Source organism: Battus philenor, unplaced genomic scaffold, assembly GCF_028537555.1.
Source record: "Battus philenor isolate CCGP_79_NKW_IND1 unplaced genomic scaffold, ilBatPhil1.0.hap1 SCAF_22, whole genome shotgun sequence".
In the NCBI taxonomy this organism is placed as follows: Eukaryota; Metazoa; Arthropoda; class Insecta; order Lepidoptera; family Papilionidae; genus Battus; species Battus philenor.
In genome coordinates, this window is record NW_027181685.1 from 10,201,837 (window position 1) to 10,223,299 (window position 21,463).

General features: G+C 33.8%; 1 protein-coding gene across 7 annotated transcripts in view; it reads left to right on the forward strand.

Moving 5' to 3' along the window:
• Nucleotides 1–21,463, forward strand: part of brat (brain tumor) — a 312,278-nt gene that overhangs the window by 217,316 nt on the left and 73,499 nt on the right. For 5 of the 7 annotated variants that reach the window (XM_068767146.1, XM_068767147.1, XM_068767148.1 and 2 more), the window contains one exon: nucleotides 18,854–18,919. The exons of the other annotated variants lie outside the window; for them this stretch is intronic. The gene's annotated coding sequence lies outside the window, so the exon portion shown is untranslated. The remainder of the gene's footprint in view (nucleotides 1–18,853; nucleotides 18,920–21,463) is intronic. 7 annotated transcript variants of the gene reach the window in all.

Below are 21,463 nucleotides of genomic sequence, written 5' to 3' on the forward strand. Positions count from 1 at the left end.
TTCAGCCTTTTTATAAGCCTCGACGTAAGCGATCACGTCTCAAATCAAGTTCGTTTACAATATAGTACATGCAAAAAAATGAAACAAGCTTACGACGTATAAATAAAAATGGCGGTTGTTCTACGTCCCACATTGTTGCGAAATTGATTCTATAAATAGAACACCGTAATGAGTTCAGGCCGGTGTGAAAACCGACACAAAATTAAACTTTAATTTATTGTACTACCCTCGCGTGAGGTACGCCGACGGAACAACCCTGAGGGGTATGGCACAAATTCTAACACGTCACATTTATTTCGCAACTCTCATTTGATTAATTCATATAATAAATTAAGTTTTCCAGCAATTCCACACTTTCTTATTTTAACTAAAACATACCCTATAGAATAACATTATTCAGTTGTAGAATTACGGTGGTACACTGTAAAATTACAGTAGTACACTGCATAATTACAGTGGTACGATGAACGCGATTGTTTCTAATTATTACTACAGCTATAAATTACGTTATGTACACGACTTCATATAATTTAAAGAACACGACCTTTGTACCAGTTTTGATCTGCAATCGGTCCGCAATAGTTCCACGTCGTGGATTATAATTCTTATTCTCTCCAAGACGACGTCATTGTTTCAACATCGGTGATATTACACGCTTATTCTAGTCTATATCGAGTACAATTTAAACGTGTCGGTTTTAAAAGTACCCCGATGACTTCTGTATATGAATTTTCATTACTTAAAAAATTTCTGAAGAACACTTCTAATTAAGAGCATAACTACAATTCAATATCAGTCTTTCGTCCTATATCAACACACATGTGCATGTCTTACATATTCAGTATCACTATTTCACAATCTTTATTCTCTTTAAATAGATCCATTGCGTCTGTATTGTTAACAGCATTTGAGTATTTATATACTCACATTGTAAGATCTTGTTAACAACAAAGTCTGTTCATACATCATCATCGTTTAAGCCCATAGACACCCACTGTAAGGCCATCGCCACGCGTGGCAGGCGGATTGGCGATCGCAGTGTAGTATTATGGTACGCAGAGGACGCTGCAGAATCTTCTGGAAACTTATTCATGAGCAGTGGCAATTCTTTATTATTAATGAACAAAGTGTGAATTAATTAAAATTGTATCAGGAATCTAACCCGCGATTTCCGATCACAAGTCTTAGTTCTTTACTGCTGAGTACTACTGCTCAACTGGTAGACATTTGTATCTTCCAATAATTTCCAATAAGACCAGTTGGAATTGACCTGCGACCAGAGTCGTCCCATGACTTTAACAAGGTCGTCTGTCCGCTTTGAGTGAACGTTCTATGCCTCGGTTACCGATCCGGGAAGAGACCAATTCTCTCCGTAACCTATGGTTATGTTCTGAAGGGAATATTAATTATTTTATTTTGTATTAATTAATAAAATATATGTAGTTTCGCCGAGTTTCTTTGTTCTGTTTTCCTCATGTCTGTAGCATTTATTACTCGCACAGACAGTACACTCATTTTGACACCGATAAGAGATGTAATCTATCCCTATGTTAAATAAAGAAAGTACTCTGTCTCTATAACCTAGTATCTCTTCTCTAGAACCTAAGTTGCTACCGGTCATCTGTTCTGCGAGACCGCTGGGTTTAAAAATCTTATAAATCATTATATGACATTTAAGACACAATAATGTTATTAATAATATCACAATAAATTTAATTAATATTTTACAAGTGTCGTGATACGTCAATCAAGTTGATTCGCTTCGCCTGTGTAACGTGATTGTGACGTCAGCGCCGACGCGACGTGCCTCCTAAATGTCAGCAAGATGTGTTCGTAACCAAATTAAGGTGTTACTGCCCAAAGCATCGCCTTGGGGATAAAGCGAGATTGGGGATATAACACTACTTAGAACTTTAACTGTATTATACAATTAAATTTAAACTACGAACTAATTACATTAGAGCATAGGGCGACGTTCGCAAATTTTCTCTTTTTGAAGAATTTTGACTATCGAATCACGTGTGGGCTTTGGTAGATGACTGAGATAGAAAAGAATCAATATACAGCAACTTCCGCCTAAGTAGCTTTATATTGATCCTTTTTTTTTACTTAAGATGGACTTCCCAAAAATAACGCCTGAATCCATTAGATAGATGACTAAAACTTGCAATCGTAAGTCGTAGTTTCAATTACCGTGATACAATCTTATATAATTCACATTTTGTGCATTATTTATATAGGCTTACCATTGCTCACAATTTTCCAGGAGTTTGGCACCAGCGTCCTCTGCATATTATAATATTATACTGCCATCGCAAAACCTGTAAATACCCCCATAGAGCAATAGGAATGAGGAAGTGGTTGCACTAAATATAATCTTAAAAATGGGACATCGTTAAAACGTCATTAAGTTAGTTTAAGAAACTTACTTTTTTAACTTCAACAAAAACGTGAGCCAAAAAGTCATAAATAATAAACGTAAATGTAAAAAAAAGTTTTAATTTCTATCAGAGTCTAAGGCGTTCTTCAGCAGGATATACCTCATACTTCACCATTTGTCAATAAGTTTTTGTATCTCATGACGTTTCAGTCAATTTAATTACAATTATATTGAGCTTTTAGTTTTTTTCTCTTAACGTTAACGAGTGGTCATATGCGTTACGTTATAAAAAAATTGCTGTAAAAAGTAGTAAAAAATTGATAATAATATGAATAAATGAGCAAATTAATGCATATTAATATGTAATTAAGGTTCACGCTTCGTGGAGTTTGAGCCGCTAAAGCTGGTGTAGACCATAATCCTCCGTTCGTACATCTAAACCTAACTTACTGGTTGTAAACCACTTACGTGAAAAAAACAGAATTCAAGTTAAATCCTCTAAACATTAAACTGAATTACGAATTTTCGAACAAACACAGCCTTCTTTTATATTTAATATTTGTCTAACTAGCTTTAAATCAACAATATTGTGTGTAAAAATAATATAATTTTCAAATAAGTTTCCTTTTTTTGCCGTATACCTGTTACTTTTGAAGATAACTTTCTTTAAATTACTGCAGGAATGTAGATGCATTTTCAATAATATTACAAAACTTTTTCGCTTTGATATAAAATAAATATTATAAAAAATATCGTTCTGCTCAAACGACTGGTTCGGTTCCCGCCGCCCCAACAAACGCTCCCTCTAATGCCATCTCCACGTGATTCTACAACGGATTTTATCCAATTATGCGAAGGAGCGAAGTTTGAATGACAAAGTGGAAGCTACCTACGGCTTTTATTGTGGAGCGTAATGAAAGTTATATTGGGAGTGGAAATTGGAGGAAGTGCCTCTGAGGCGTTTAATTGTACGGAAGGCTGCGATAACGGCGGGGAATCCTTGTTTTTCTTTATAATGGATGCTCGAGGGTGCTACACGGAATGAAGATGATTGTGTTTTGTAGCGAACTTGGCTTCGACGTTGGAATGATATGGATAGACTTGTCCATTAGCATTTTTAAGGGAAATTGTTTGCTTTGTATTGCTAATTACTAACAGTATGGTCCAACATGTTACACACAGACGATAAAACCCCTATCGCATTTATTCTTTTTCTTTCAACCTTTTTCGACACTAAATTTAGAATAATTAATTTCTTTCAATTTTTTTAAATCTTGAGTAGAGAGGGTAAGTAACTTTCTTGTGTTGTATTCTAGTGAAGTGACCGGCTCATTGGCGTATTAAAGTCTTACAACTCTAATACCAATATCTATGACTGATTTGATTTCTGAGCCACTTGTATTTTACTGTCTAATAAAGGAAGATCCACCAGCGTTCATTGTTTTTCAGACACCCTCAGTTTAAATTTTACATCTTACTCCGTACATAGTAATAGTATCGTACTACCGTTGTACGATGTGGATACAATAAAGCAAAAGGGTGGTCAATGAAATTAAAATAAGACTAAAACGCTCGAACCATCCGTTACTTCAACAATGGCTTTGTCCCGGCCTCACAAAAGAGCCCTTCGGATATCCCATTCAATGCGGTACAAGTTGGACGCCGGTCCGATCTTACTGTTGATAAAACGTTTGAATTTTGAGATTAAGGACCGTTTATCACCCTTAATGTTATAATTAATTTTAACAATAATTTAAGAAGAATCTTCCTTTTACACGCCAGTCTCTAGGCAAAGAGCAAGCAAAACAAATGGCGACTGGGGCCTTATGGTTGACTGAAGACCACGGACTTGCAAGCGTAGCTTAGGACATACCCGGAAGGTGAACAACCGACCTTTAATTGTCGTCGGATGTAGGCTCTGATTAACCGGTCCTATTGGAAATATATGAAGAAGGCTTAAGAACAGCAATGGTCGCCTTTCGACTGAAATTATAATGATACGTCACTCTTGCACAAATACTCTAAGTATCTTCTGCATCAGGTGCAGTCAAAACCCACCTTCTTGAAAAAAAAAATTTTAATGAGCTATTACTCCAAAAAATATATAATACAACACATCGAAATACGACGGTGGTGCCCGTTAACGAAGACTTGGATCAATCGCGTGAATTGTTTTGTTATCTTTCACTTTCGAAAAGCGCAATAATCAGAGAAAAGACATAACTTACTTTATAAGGGTATTCTATAAGGGTCTACTGGTTGAAGGGAGTAATGCTGGGTGCTAAGAGCCAACGACCCGAAATTTAGGGAGGCATAATGCAATGAATATACCTTTATATTCACCGTTTAGTTTCCTATCCCTACCTTACAAATTATCTCCTTACTAAATATTATCTAGTGCGTGATTACCAAATGGAATTTGGGTACTAATATGCATTAAACGTAAAGCTTGGTTTTGATAAACTTAAATATGAGAATTTGGTCGGATGACTTTTATAATCATACTGGAACTGCTGCTCGAATGGCATTTGCAGATCCGACGAGAGTAAGGGGAAAGGGGCAGAGAGCGTAGAACTCCTGGCCTAAAACTTAAAGCTAGCGAAGCTCGATGGCTTCCTAAAGAGCCTAGGCTCGGGCCACTACGTACTGCTATTTCACCGGATTTGGACCTCTCACAAAATTGACACAAAGAGAATTAGGTTCATGAATTTATGAAAATCTTTAGGAAAATATATATTTTTATTTATTAATAGTAAAGTTAATAAAAAAATCACGGTAGATACTCTCAGAGGCAGTGCGTATTGTTATAGGTGGGTATTCATTCCTCCCTTCAGGTGAATGGCCGGCTTACTTCCGCGGTTTATTTCACGTAAAAATATATTTTATCTTTTATAATAGTATTGGACCAGTATATTACAATTGTTTTGTCAGTCGTGTTGCAGTAAAACACGCTTCAACTTTACGTTTTAAATTTATTATTTATATGGTACATGTATTCATTTATCTGTACTTAAAAACACAAATAATTTCAATTTAATCATCATGTTTAACGTGTAGCAGGATTTAAGATAATTATTAAATGTTCGTCTTAATAAGGTCAGTAATCAATTTTACTTCAAATTTAAATTTGGATTAAATATTGTAATAATTTAGATATGCTTATTTTCCTATACTATGATTAAAAGTGATATCCACAAATGAATAACTAGCATAACATTGGTTTTGTCAGAATTCAATTATTTTTTCATTTATTCTTTACATCTTATATTACTCATTTCATTCATTACATAATATAATAATTAACGAGTATATAAAGAAGTCTTTATAAATAAATTAAACTTCTAATTTGTTACTATGCCTAAGAGTCAGAAACGGGAAGATTAATCACACAATTTTTTTCCATCTTTTCGTTAAGAACTAGGAAAGTTCTTTTTAGGAGGAAAATAGTATTTGTTAATATTATTCTTTCGACAAATGTATAGAGTGATGTGTTGTAAGTGTAAAGGCTTTAAAGGCGTGAAAGTATAGCTGTTAATTAATATATCGTACACCCTATCCAAAAATAATTATTTGTAAAATAATAGATATCGTAAAGATAATACAGCAAGAAAATGCATTTTTAAAATTCGAATTCTTATTATTTTTAAAATTAATTATCTGTCCCTGTCTTTGTACTGGCAGATCTTATTGCCCTGTCGTGATCACTTTATACAGGATGTTCAGAAATAGGTGTAATAACTTTAAACGTTAAGCTCGATTGAGCTGTATATTATTCATTCTTTTAAAATTTTCACACCTATAACCAACCATCCTGTACAAACATTTGTAGAAAATGCATAGAAGAAAAGATTTACTTGACCGCATTATCCTTCTTAGCTTTCACGTAGCATTATCTCGAGTAAAGACGTCGTCGGTGCAAAGCTGACACTGTCTTGTGGGATCGAAAAGAAAAACACGGTTCCGTGTACACTGGAAACTCTATATTCGCTTACACGTTTTATACCGTCCAAGGTAAAGAGATCTATGCCCATGCTATGCATTCGCCATTCGTATTTCGACAAGGTTCGCACAATTGAATTTGCTTTGATACCTTTGAAAACTCAGCGATGTTCTAAACGTCTGTTGTTTTTATTTCAGGTGAGTACTTCTACCTTCACTACGTAATGTCATCAGTGAGTGCACTTTATATTATTTATGCAACAGAAGCTACTGTAGAAACAAAATCAATTAGTACTACCAACTCTTATATCGTTTATAAAGTAATAATGCAAGTCATTATTGAATTAAATATAAAAAAATTATGTATAGAAGCTAGGGCAATTCTAAATTTTGTTTGGACATTTAAAATTAAAACTATACACATACGAGTAAATCAATTGTAATAATAGTTACATACGACAAAAACTGATTATATTTAAAAAATATATATATATATCATTCTTTATTTAAAAAACAAAATATATTTGTGAAGATCGTTGTTTATGAGAAAAGTTGTAACTGATTATTGTAAAAACTTTAATATACATATATCTTACTAAATAAAGTATGTATAGATAAAATAGCATATATATTAATGCTGTTTTTGTTAGGATGTCTTCGTTTCGGCCCATAAACACCCTCTACAAAGCATAGGCCTTCCCTAAAGATATATCCCCTATACAATAATGGACACCCTACTCAGGCAGGTTGGTAATCGCAGAGTGGTATTATGTTACGTAGAGAACGCTGCTATCCATCCTCTGGAAACTTATTTGAGAGTACTTGTAATCCTTTATAATTAATACAACTCAAAGTGTGAAATGCTAAAGATTGTATTCTGGTAGTCAAACCCGTGACCTACGATCGCAAGTCTTAATCCTCTATCGCTGAGGTACCACTACTCAGTTCTCTGCTCTCAAAATGTAATGTGTATATTCTAGAGTATATAACTCCTTTCTAGGACTGTTACAAGCCTTTTAAAATTGTTATCAATATTTTGCTACTTGAAAAGAATTAAACAGTTTTTGAAGGAGTCTTACAACTAAAAACTTTTTCAGTTTGTCTTTGATATATTATTATTTTATTAGTCCTTAACAGCACCTGTTTGTCTTGTTTTTATTTTATATCAAATAGAGATTATTATTACATTATTTTAATGAATTCTAAATCGTGTATTTTCAGATTTAAATTCTAATAATGTTTAATTTCTAATGTAGAGTGTTAAAGGGTTTTATCTTTATTTTAAAATGATAATATGTATATATTCAGAATTCGGATTTGTATTGCAATATATTTTATTAATTCTTTTGTAGTAAATTTTGCTTCATAACAGTTTGCTGTTGACTTTTTTTTATATAATAATACGTACACATTAAATGCATCGGAAACAGTAGTACTGTTTCGATAATTGCGAAAAAAATTACAACCGAAGCACTTTGATACAACGAAATACCGCCATTGGCCGCGTCACAACACAAAGCGACGCGGACAGCGCCCCCGAGGGCTGCCACTAGGGTGACCATTGTAATGTACTTCATGAGATTTTTTAAGAAAACATTTTATATAAATATTATTACTTAAAATATATGAATACTCAGACTTGTTAGAAAGCTTTGCATATTTAATAAAGACACTTGACTACAGAGAATTCGTTACTACACTCCATTGTAGATTAAACTCATTTTTTTTTGTCATAACGTTTTTTTTCGCTACCTAAAAATTTAAACTTTGCAAAAAAAAAACAGGCGTTGTAACAGTACTTACATTTTGAAATTAAAAAAGATGAACATCCCAGACTTAAACACAATTTTGTTTGACAAAACTAAATTAAAGCCTATGTACTTCATTCATGTATGTAATATTGTTTTTGACATGTGAAAAAGTTTCGAAAAATTTATATACTACAAAATATAAAAAAATGTTTAATTATTGTCACGATTACTTAATTATAAGTAAGTAAGTAGCCATCATCATCTTCATCATTGAGTGTCTTCTGATGACCTTAAGGAAGTCGTTGGTCCTCCTTTAGAGCGGACGTCCTATGCTGCACTTACCAGTCCGTGGTCTCCAATCCAGAACTTTAAGGCTCCAGCAACGCTGCTGCTGGAGCTGTTCTACTTGCTACGTAGCCTATCCTCTACCACATCAACTTGCCAATCTGCTAAGATGATGGCTATTTTCGTTCGTTTTATTTCTGATTCGATCTTGTAAATAAGTCCCCCGCATGGTCCTCTCTATGGTTCGTTAAGCGACGATATACGTTATCATTGTTAATAGAGGTAATTTTAATATAATAAATTAAAATGTAATAGGTTTTAAGACAATCTGTTACAGCACATTGATCTGAGTCACCCTAGTTGGGGCGGTCTCGTAGGGGCGCCGAGGGGGCGGAAGTGACGAAATCTCCCGCCGCGTCTCCATGGCGACCGCCATGTTTACCCCGGCATATCGATCCGGTGCCGACTGCGTTTCCCTGTTTACAATCCCCGCTATGCACGCCGCTGTACTTCCCCGGGTTCATGGGTGACGGTTAATTTGAACTTTATTTATTTTATTCACATACTCAAGATGAATTTTATAAATCTTATTAAAGTAAGAGTTTTAGTTCATCGTAATGTGTTTAAATAGGTTAGTTGATTCATCTGCGGGTTTATATTATAATGCATTCATATGACCCGAGCCAGTATGTCCCTGTTCCTTTTTGATTGCGAGGAAAATGAGAGCCGTAATGTTCGAGGTTGCCTATATTACATACAGAGACTGTTTGCAATTTCGACCGGAACACGATGGCATCACTGTTGGCTTCCGAATTCAAATCAGCGTTACAATTTGAATTCGAATACCCAAAATTAATTTAACACTAAAAAGTATTGTGGTCGTAGTGGCCAGCAACAATGAGCGTTCTCACGTGAACGCTATATCAAACATTATTAAACTTCATTTAAAAAGAACAACTGTTGAAGTTCAAGTCGAGAATGGTAGGTTACTAACAGACTGACTGCACTGGTCTATTTATAATGTAAGTAAATGAAGATTCAAAGATGCGTCTAAATGCCTTCTTTAACAAAGATATTTTGAATTTAAATACAGTATCCAAATAGTTTAGAAAGCGTCGAAGCTTTTTTGAAGCTTCTTTTTTGGACAATGACGGTGAAGGTGCAACATTCTCTAATCAATGTTTTAACGAAATCTTATAAAATTAGTGTGACTTTAAGTACAATAATGTTAGTAGGATCGGTTGAAAGCGGTCTGCAGCGTGGTCTCCTGGTCTGTGGTCTTCACCGCAGAACCTAAAGACACCAGCCGCCACCTGTTTTACACGCTTTGCGGCGTACCCAGTGCGACTTCATCTTGCCAATTCGCTACTTTTCGTCAGTAATTTTCTTTCCTTTACGAACCTCCTGATTTCTGATTCTATCTCATAGAGAAATCGCAAGTGTAGCCCTCTCCATGCGTAGTTAAGTGGCTTAGCGTGCCAATAATAAAACACCAACCAGGGACTAAATACACGTGTAGTTCTCTTTGTACAATAATACCGTAACCATATCGCGTTTGAATCATAAAGCCGTTTCCATGTTGAGATTTAATATTATACGCACATAAATTACAATTGTGTTTACGAAAAATGTTCAAGCCGAAAACCAGATGTAGCACGTACCGGCACAAAGAAAAACTCAACTAAATAGTATTTCTTTGTTACTGGACCTCACGTAACGTCCGATGGTTATCTTATTACTTATCAAATATTCATATAAAAATTGAAGACGTATAAACTTCTTACACAAATTTACTAATATTTGTCGAATTTCATGTTGTTAACCAGCTGTTTTTCGCTTCGCGAACTTATACTTTTGATTCTTTTTGCTGGAGGAACTTCGTAAAAATCCGATCTTGCAGGGTTTACTCTGCAAACATAATATTCCTGTCAAATTTTTAGTTTACATGTCTTACGGTTTCAAAGATTTCATGATGCATAGAAGGAAATTTCATTTACATAGATTTATAACATTTAACATCTTAATAAAAACTTTATCGATATATTTGTTTATTAAATAACTACTCTGAAAGGAAACTTATAGGCATATAAAAGGGTTCCTAGAGACAAATATGTTGACCATTCTTTTGTATAAAATATCATTTTTATATTATTGTTTTTTGAATAAATATATATTTTCTGTGTGTTTATCTGCAATCGTTCTCAAACAATAAGCTGAGTTGTTACTTCTCCTTCATCACGTTTAACGCTGTCCTCTGCAGGAACCTTATCCTTTACTATCTGTCACCAAGTTTTAAATCAATATATGAACATGGTATAAAAATTTAAGTACCAAGCTACTAACATACAGAATGGCCGCAAAATCCATTTATACCAAAACAATATCACCAAGAACCTTGTACTATATAAGAGCATTATAAAAGATTTTGTATTGATAGCAACAGTAACGTCGCTTTCCTATTTTCATTTCCGAGCGATATAAAAATCCCAGTTGGTAAAAAAAATAAATGCAGTAAATAATCTGCCATCGAAGTATTTCTCTATCGTAGGCGTGTCAGTATTAAATAGTTTTAATGTTATCAAATAACGCATTGTGTGCTGCCAGACGAGAACAGCTGACAAAACCGTTGCACTTTTATTCGCATTTGGTAGAAAGACATCTGGTCCTTTTACACTTTGTATGCCTTTACTATATTTGAAAAAAAGCACACAAATCACAATTTATATGATTTTTAATGATCGCCGCGTCTATACTCACATATCGTTACCATCATTTCAACCATAGGACGTCAACTATGAAATATATAATACTTCGATCGTATTCTAGAAGAATCGATTAGAATTACGTGATAGATCTGTACGTTGTCGTCTGTCCATCTTGTGGGCGGAAGTCCCACAAACCGCTGAGCTATGACAGTAACTTTCGATTTCATAAATAATCATGACGTCACTTCAGAGTACAATCTTTAATACTAAAAATTAACAATTCATTGCAGTGTATTTTGAAATTAAAATTTTGGATTGGTTCACTTAAATATATAGACTTTGTGTACATAACTTGGTTAAAACTTATCAAAAATGTACATGCATGCCTTATTTCTAAATACAACTTTCAATATTTATGAATGTATATATGTATTTATATATATATATATATATATATATATATATATACATGTGTATATAAGCAATATTTTTATATATATATATATATATATATATATATATATATATAAATATTGCTTATGTTATATAGAAACAATGCCCTCAAAAGTGATCCTTATTGGTACTACAGCAGTTCATGTTGTGAACACAACTTTACATTTGTACATATCTGTCAAAACTAATTTCGATCTGCTTTATCCCTGAAAATTTTATACGTTGTTTATAAGAGTACTTATAATATATACAACACAGCCTTGCATTTCTAAAAATCTATAACAATAAATACGATAGCGTTATCTCCCACTCACCTTAAAATAAAAATTACGTGTTCCACCAGCCATTATTGTGTACACAGCCTCACGTTGTAAAAAACTTCATTTGCAAATCACACGTGTACCGACCTTAATATTCGGATAACGATAATAATGAGGTAGTCAAAGTTCGAGGCGCCGAGCGCGTGGGAGCTCCGACAATAGATATTCTTTTAAGCCTCGTGTACATATTTTAGGGCAATGTACTCGGTGTCAACATGATAGCGAACTTCCTTATTTACGAAAGTAATTTAATTTTTATCATTGATATCTACAACAATATTTTTTATCTTTTAACATCAACGTCAAAGACGACCATTGCTGTACATAAACTTCCCCCAATGCTTTTTAATAAGACCGGTTTGAAGCGGCCAGTATTCAACATCTTTATACAACCTTAACAACTCTCTCTGGCCACTTTATTGCTCGCCGATGATCACCTCTGTAGAACTCTAAGGCCTTGCTGCGCGCTGTATGGCCTGTCCGTATCCTATTTTTATTTATTACGATTTATACTAAAAAGAACAATCAAAATCTCGAACAACTGATACCTAAGGTTTTTCATATTTCTCTTTCCACGTACCAAATACTGTTTCAGCATCAAACAGCATGGCGGCCTTTAATAACTTTAGAGTTGGCTCGCCCGGATGTTTGGCGGGGAAGGTAAGGAAGTGCGACTTTCAACGGTTTTTATTGTTATTTACAATCCGTGTGTATCTTTGTGGAAGTCGTATTTCATCTGCGGACTGGGGAAATGTGAAATATACGAGTATATTTTTCTGTTAAAGTAACATCATGACTTTTGATACATGGCAATACCGCGACACTTGGCTCATGGTAGTTTAAATCTACATCACTGAAACTTTACACAGTTTATTATTCAATTATTCATATTATTTTACAATGTATATTATTTTCAACCTTTTATGTGTCCTGCCCTATCTTAGACTTTCTAAAATTCTTACGCCTCCTTATGTCACATGTACATTTTTGATATTTTAAAGCAAAAGGGTTAAACTCGTGTCGAGTCTACTTTTGAACTGCCTCCCTGTAAGGCGTGGGCCCAATCAAGACGTTCATGCAAGTGAATACACAACACATAAGGCCTCATCATGTCAGACTAAACACCTGCAATAAAAGGCACAAGGCTCCATCAAAAGTCGCCACAATTACTAATTTTGCATTGCCCGCATCGAGAGACTTCCCGCTACTATATCGTCAGTCCTATGTCCTGTCTTTATTAAATATGTCAAGAAAAGTCTAGAACTCAAATTAACACAGACTAAAATCAAATTGACTTCCCATATAATGATAACCTTTAACTAAAAGTAACGAAGACTCCAAGCGCTCATCTGAAAAGAGACAACGACAAACCCAGGCAAATATTTTTTTGTAATCACTTTCACAATTTTAGATAGAAAGAAACGTTCAGAAACCATTCCGATAGACCTTAAAAGGGTTATCAATAAATTTATTTGATAATTCAGGATTGTCTCTCAACAATTTTTTTAACACGCAGCGCGTCAAACTAAAAAGTAAGATTTGTACCTAAAGTCAACTTTAATTAAATATCGAAAAACACACTGACAAGAATTGCAACATTTCGTAAGGCTTCGAGTTCATTGACCGCTGGAATATTCATCTCGGTCGGTTTAATTAAAACGTTGAAAATATGTGGACATGACTCGGCAGGTTTAATTTTTTCATAACAATTTTTTTTTACTTTTCGCTAATTTGTCATTTTCATCTATACTAATTCAAACCTGTTGTTAATTTTTATTCAATGTTAATTTAAATTATGCAAACAACTACGTTAAAAAAATCAAGTCACAGATTTCGACGTAATTCTAAATTTAAATAAATATTGAAATCGATTAGAATGCGTGTGCAATATTGAAAAAAAAATCGAGTTGGACCTATCCCAAGTTAACCTCGACATCCTGACCGCTAGGCCGGGCAATCGATATCGGCACAAGGGGACTCGAGTTACCGACATCGATATCGAAACTGCGTGTAAGGCAACACTAAACGGAAGGACTGCCAGAGGCAAATGCAAGTGTTATATAAAGTTTTCAGCCAACCTGCATACAATGTAATTCACTTACGATGTTTAGTCATGTATTTATTTGTTCTTCTTGCCATTATAATAAATACTTTTATATAAAACATAATTTTTAACGGCCAAGTTAATGAAAAAATATATGACAGATTTTTTTTAATATTACATTAATATTCATACCACTTGACTTTTAAGACCCAAGGATGCCAACAGAAAAAACTGAACAAGCGTTCGAAAATTAAGAAATTACCTAAACATTCACATACAAATGATTACATTGCGTTCAAAATTAATGTCACTATTTTTTTTTTAATTCTGATGTATCTCTACACATACATTATCAAGAAAAGGGTTAATACGTAATATTTTAATTAAGCATAACGTCTTTTGTATAACGAATAATTAAATAAGTATTAATATCATGCAGTAGAGACACATTAGCACTTTGGCTTGTCTAACGAGTGGACCTCCCGATCGTTAGCATAGTAATACGCGACGTCTTTAAAAGGAAACCCGGGTGACTTGTGGATATTACGAGGAAATGAAGTTTGGATGCGCCCGACTAGTAATGCATCGCGCTCTGCATTTGCACCGATGACGGATGGACTGTTAGATTTATGCGCTTCGGTTTTACTCTCTGTAAACTGTCAGTTGATTTGAACGATCTAGTTACTAATTTCGTCTTTATATACTTTGTACATCTAGATCATGGATGCACAGACTGCGGCGAATCGAATACTGGTGGCCCGCCGGCAGCAAAAATAATACTCTCGTACATTCGAAAAATATTGAATTCTATTCCAGAATAAAACCAAAAAAATTTAAATATCTATACTTCTGGTGGCCGGCCCGCCATCAGTTCATGATCTGTGCAACCATGATCTAGATGTTTCCTCAAAGGTAAAGCCTAGATTTTACACACGTATCAAAATTCTTTAACATATTTATTTACTTACAAATACAAAACATAATTGTGTCTTAATATTTATATTAAAATAATTATACAAAGCTTCAGGATTGGCTTGTTATAGGGGCGGTGACAGAGACATAAAGCTCACAGAAACGACTGTCGATTGTTTGAATATCACGTACCAACGAGCAGTGGTTGCCGAGCGGTAGAGGACTGGCACTTGCGATCGTAGGACGCAGGTTCGATTCCCGAAATACAATCTTATGTAATTCACACTCTGTGCTTTTAATCAGGATTTTCCACTGCTCACAAATATATACAAAAAATAGGCAGCAGCATTCTCTGCGTACCATAATGCCAAATTGTAATCGCCGGCCCTCCTGCCAAGCGTGTCGACTATGGTATTCCACCATAGATATATTTAGGGAAAGCCTATGCCATGCAGTGGGCATCTTTAGGCTGAAACGAAGCCTACAGTTCGACGACCATGTTAAGGTCCTGATAAAATGGAGATTGTAAATAATTTAAATGTAATTTTAATTTCTCATTGGGAATCGACTTCTATACCTAATAAAACTATCAAATCTTTATTGTTACCAAGAATTTATATGCTGCGACTATAAATGTAAATTTTACATGTATGGTAGTCATAATATATGCGATGTTTAAATAAATAATTTTAAACAACACATTCAGTGTCACAGGCTATTGACTTTGCATTTATAAGTTTTGCCTACTGCCTACCGTCGGCTTTAAACTCAAGCTACGACGACGTAAACAAGTAACTCGATGTAATATTAATTCGCACATGCGTCAAAACTGTTACTACCGTTGGCGCGTTGAATCATTCGCAAGCCGTAAAAACGAAGAGGTCGTCTCCCGGCTCGTTCACCCGGCCGTTGACCTCGGGTTAGCTTCCCGTAGGTTATCCGGCCTACCTCAATGTCCACGCGTGGGCATCGTGACGTCACTGACCGTTTGCATTCAATTATTTAAAATTATTATAAGGTATTCTATGTAATATTTTTTATGTTATAAATTCTTAATGATAAATAATTATTATGGCGAATAAACCATCTAATTCCGCAATGGATCGATTATGAATGTATCAACTTGTAAACAGAATGTCAACATAAAAAATACCACTGTTATATATATGTAACATTCAGTATTAAAAAGTTAGCCCATAATTTCCTTAGTGTGTCTAAAATAGGTCATATAATTGCAGAAATTCTCTACTATCAATTCACAAACAAATTAATCGTATAAATAACTGGAACACTCGCGTGGGATACAGACAGATGGCGAAACGAAAGTAACGCTATAGGGTAGAGCGCGCATCTGAACAGCTGGTGGGATAATTACACTGCCTGCTGCCCATACCCTCCCATATTTCCAAACAGAAAGCAATAATATACAAATAAACACTCCTTTGAGCACGTTCTCGGGATTTGTAATTGTTGTTATTTATTTAAAAATATATATTCTTTTTGTCCTATATGACGGATATTTTTTCAAATTTATCTTACAGTTGAACGTTAGGAAAGCTCGTTTACCTTACAATGGTTCCGTATAGGTCTGAAGATCATCACCGTGATTTCACACGTAAAACGTCCACTGATGGACATAAACATCCGTCAGAAATTTCCAATTGAAAATAAACCTATTGAAAATCTATTAGGAAACGCCTTTGTCATATTCTTAGTTTTCTTCTGTACAATCACATTTTACTTCCAGACGTTTGCTTATCAGCAAGTGTCCATCTACACAAAAACAATTCTTTATCAATAGAATCATGATTTCGCGCCTCACAGAAACTATATATATACACAGAGTGAAACAATCACATGTACAAAAGCATTAAACGGTTGAATGTATAGCTCATTTGTAAACAAAAAGCTTTAAAGCTTCCACACCTATTTCCACTGTTACATAAATTTATTTTTTGTATTTGAACGAATTTACGACTGGCCAATAATTCATGAGAGTATTAAGTTTAAAGTGACAGATAGTGAACAGTAAATTAATTTTGATATGTAGGAGTACGAATTTTGAAAATGATTTTTATTACTTTATTAGCATTACGCTGTTTGTGATTTCTAAAACCATGGATTTTTTATTAGAGTATACCATATATTATTTGACGCTAACTGAGTTATATATATACCTGTTTAAAACTTTTACACCAATAACACCATAGCATTATTATAGGTATTATTTATAAGTTTTGATAAGTTGTTTAATATTGTAATATTAACAACATTGAGTGATCTTATAGAACATTCACCACAATATAAATATTAGGGCAAACAGTCAATATCCTGAGTCACGACATACACGAGTATCAAAATATTATGTAAACATTTAATAGTTCGATATTAAAACAAATTCGCGGGTCACATCACTTGGCCTTTTCGCAAACAACCGACCTTACTGTGTTGTGTAAACAAATAGTGTTGTGTAAGTTCATCGACAATCATTTCGTTAATAACTAAATATAAAAATAATATATTGTAGACATAATATACTACTTACGTTTTAGATGTCAATTGTTGATTTCAATTGTGTCTACTTCTAATGTATCTGTTTCGTAATGTAAAATAATATTAAAGCTATCATTTTAATTTTATATTTTGAACTTAGAACATATATATCCCTGATCATCATCACCGTTTCAACCTTAGACCGCCACTGATCCACTGGCTTCTCCTATAGATTTCTAATTAAGCCGGTAGAATCCTACCTGCGTAACTATCTTAACAAGGTCATCAGTTCGTCTTGTGAATGGACGTCCATGAATATACTTGCTGGTGATTCACTTCAGAACCTCAAGGCACCAGCTTGTATTTATTCGCACTGCCACTACAATCCGTATTATCCCTGAAACGTAAATGTAAAGATCGGTACACACAGATGATCATAATATAATTCATTCTTAAAGAACTAAATTGTTTATCACGTAACAACTTTTGATATAAAGCTTTCAAATCCTTTCATGTCTCTCCCAAGGTCCACTATAATAACCATCCTTGAACTGTGTCTTTTTGTATCCTTGTGTCTTACTGGAACTTTTATTATGTCTTCGGTTCACCTAGTGGGAGGCGTATCCATGTTTACTACGAGTTGAACGATTTAAAAAATTATAATAAATTCATAAATATCAACCATGGTTTTACATCGTTTAGTAAAGAATACTTAGCGTTTATCGCATGTGCTATTTAAATTGCAAATATAACATATTTATAGCGAATCAAAATCGTCGATACATTTCCGCTGTGCATGTTATGTCACATAGTAATCAAATATATCGATTATCCGTCAGAACATGTGATAGCACTTATCTGGAAGGCCATTTATGCGTGTAATACGAACAAGAACCTATTATGTTTCACAATCAAATAATATAACTGTTAACTGTAACATATATATATGGTTTATATTAGTCACCCCACGGCGTTCTATTCCGTCCAGAATATAAAAAAATATACAAGGTAATTGGAAATAGATGTAAAGTTTTTATACTTATTTAAAATCAACCTGTATAAAGCGATCACTATGAAATACATTATATTAATTTATTTTTGCAATTGTAATGCGACGGGCCAATAGCTTCTGGCTAAACAAAGTCTGCAGAAACAGATAGTAAACAATAATTAACTTCAATATGTAGTAAGGCTATGTTATTATTTGTGAAACAATTGATTTTAGGAAAGAGTACGATACATTAATTTACATAAACATCTGTAACCAATCATCACGTATAATATTTTAATATTCTTAACTAGTGATAGCCTGTTTATAATTCATTACCACGTCTAGAATAGACGGAAAGGCGTAGCTGCCGGAATCGAACACACTACCCGCGTCTTCAAAGTTAAATTACCTAATCACTTGACCATTCATTGTGACTACATGCTTGACTTTGCACTGTGTGAGCTAGTTTGAATATTTATAGCAGAATACTACTATTTAAGTTAGTATAAAATCGGCCAGGATGACATAACCAAAAAAATTCCATGCCAAACAATGCCAACAACCCGCTCTTTGTTTATAGGATCAATCGCACGGGAATCCAGCCTATTCGAGATAGGCAGCCCATTGGCCGATGATGAGTGATAAGGTAAGCGCTAATGAGAAATAAGCTCACGTCTTTTACAATTAGACAGAAAAGCATGCGCTAACTGCAATATAATAGAGCTTACAGTCTATACTGAGGGATTGAAATTCTAGTACTTTCCAGATAAATATCTTTCTGTAGATTTACACAACTACTTGCTTATAAAATAATAAATAAATTCTTTTGCACTGCAATCGTCTGTTAATATTGTCAATAAAATAAGTAAACTAAAAATATTTACACAGTTATTCCTATGTTGTAGCACGCACATATATTATTTATATATATTTATAAATTAAGTTATATAAGGCTGCTTAGCCATAAATGTAAAACCTTCAAAAGGGACGGGATGTGTAACTCATTTGTCAAGTTTTTAATACGTTAATTTTTTTACTTAAATGCGATAATACTATGATTTTTTACAGCATAAAATCTGCAAGAACGGATATTAAATATAAATTAATTTTAATAAATCATAATCGGCATATTGAAAACGCTTTTTGGTTCTATATTATCTTAACGTTGTTTATCATTGTTTTGTAAAAAGGGTATCATACGTTAATTGACAACAAATAAGCTATACATTCATCCCTATGAAGCTTTTACAAGAATCTTACGGTTTAACTCAAAAGTAGTCAAATACAATGCTCTTGAAAAAACTGTATACAATGTCGTCAAAATTTCGATTTTTTTGTGTCAAGTTTTACAACGTATTGTGACTGTATCCATATCCTAAAATCATTGGCGAGAATCCACAATTCCAAACAAGTAAATTGGATTATGAAAGTTGCAACACTTGAGAATAAGTGAATGAAGAATAAAGATAAGTTATTCAGAAGGGAGACGCACTCAAAAGCTTACCGACAATATTTAAATTTATGACCACTCTGTATAATACAATAAAAGGTTGCGATTATTTTATTTTCTAAATTTATAAAATCTACACATATACGGTTATACAACAGTATACAACAAGGGTTGGCAAACTCTATGTTGGTCCGAGACGTTTAACAAAATTTAAAATTATTCTCGTGGCGCGGTTTTTTTTTAAATTATATTTGTTGAAAACTTAACCAAATATGTGCATACCTTACAAAGCACTTACTTGCACTTAGTCCTTTAATAATTGTATAAATTATAACACACGTGAGCAGTGGTAGCCCGGCGGTAGAGGTCTGAAACTTGAGGTCATAGGTCGCGGGCTCGATTCCCGAAATACAATCTTATAATTCACACTTTGTGCATTAATTATACAGTACTGCCACTTCTTATAGACAAGTTTCCAGAGGTGAAAAGCAGCACATCATAATACCACAAAGTAAACGCCAACCAGCCTGCCAAGCGTGGTGATTATGGTAAATTGCCGTTTAGATATCTTTAGGAAAGGTCTATCTACCTTGCAGTGGGGTGTCTATGGGCTGATACGATGACGACGTCGAAATTAAAAGACATTTTGAAACACCCCGAACGATAATTTTTTTTTTTTGTTGAAAGATATCTCTAAAATAAAACAAGAAACACGGGTACATTTATTGCGAGCGACAAGTGGTTCTTTAAAACGCCGCATATTTCCTTGCGCTCTGCCGATTGACCCCCCCTGGCATGAAAATATAGTAATATTTGATCTACACAGAATATAATGTATTATTTTTTTTTAAAGAAAAAATTCTACGAAGAAAATTGCTTTGACTCACTCATGGTCTATTATAGTACGATGTGCAGGCTAATAAAACAAAATACAGCCCAAACTTGAACTATTGAGAGACTTAATTCGGTTGGTCTAGTACAGTTACTTCACTAGCTTCGTCTTTTGAAAGGTAACATTATAATCCCTAACTAATACAGGCTCTTTACAAATTTGTTGCTTTGTCGGTGATTTCTTTATTTATTTAAATACACCGTCAACGGCCACATGTAAAATACAGTTGACTATGTAATAACAGAATTTTTCTAAGATAAATCAGGCCACATTTAAATCTGAAAATTATTTCGTTATTCAAAATTCATCTGTCATCGATTAAAAAATATAATAGATCGTTCAACGAATACATTAGAGTGGCGACGATTTAGGTAACACTTGTTGCGTAGTTCAAACTATGTTTGTTTCCAATGATATGGTTTATTCGGTCACCAAATATTCAAGTCGAGTTATCGTCCTTATAAAATTAACACATGAGATCTTTTAGTTAATTTTATTACTTCAATACATTCTTACTCATCGTTCTATTTTCAAAAATCGATCAATTATTTTTTTTTAATTAAAGCATTAAATAACGTTCTCGTGTTCGATATGATGTGGGTTTTTAGATCGACAGATTGATACAGTCAATGGAAAATATATATAGAAGGTCAATTCCAAAATTGTTCATGAATACACAAAATGTAACCTTTAAAGTTTATTCTATAATTATTTAGAGTAATTAAATGCTTATAATTGTTACAATTAACATCATGAAACCTATACACTGCGGTACAATCTGCAAATATAATAGAAAAAGTAATGTTACACCATATATAATGACTTAAAATAGTACGAAAGAAATTAAA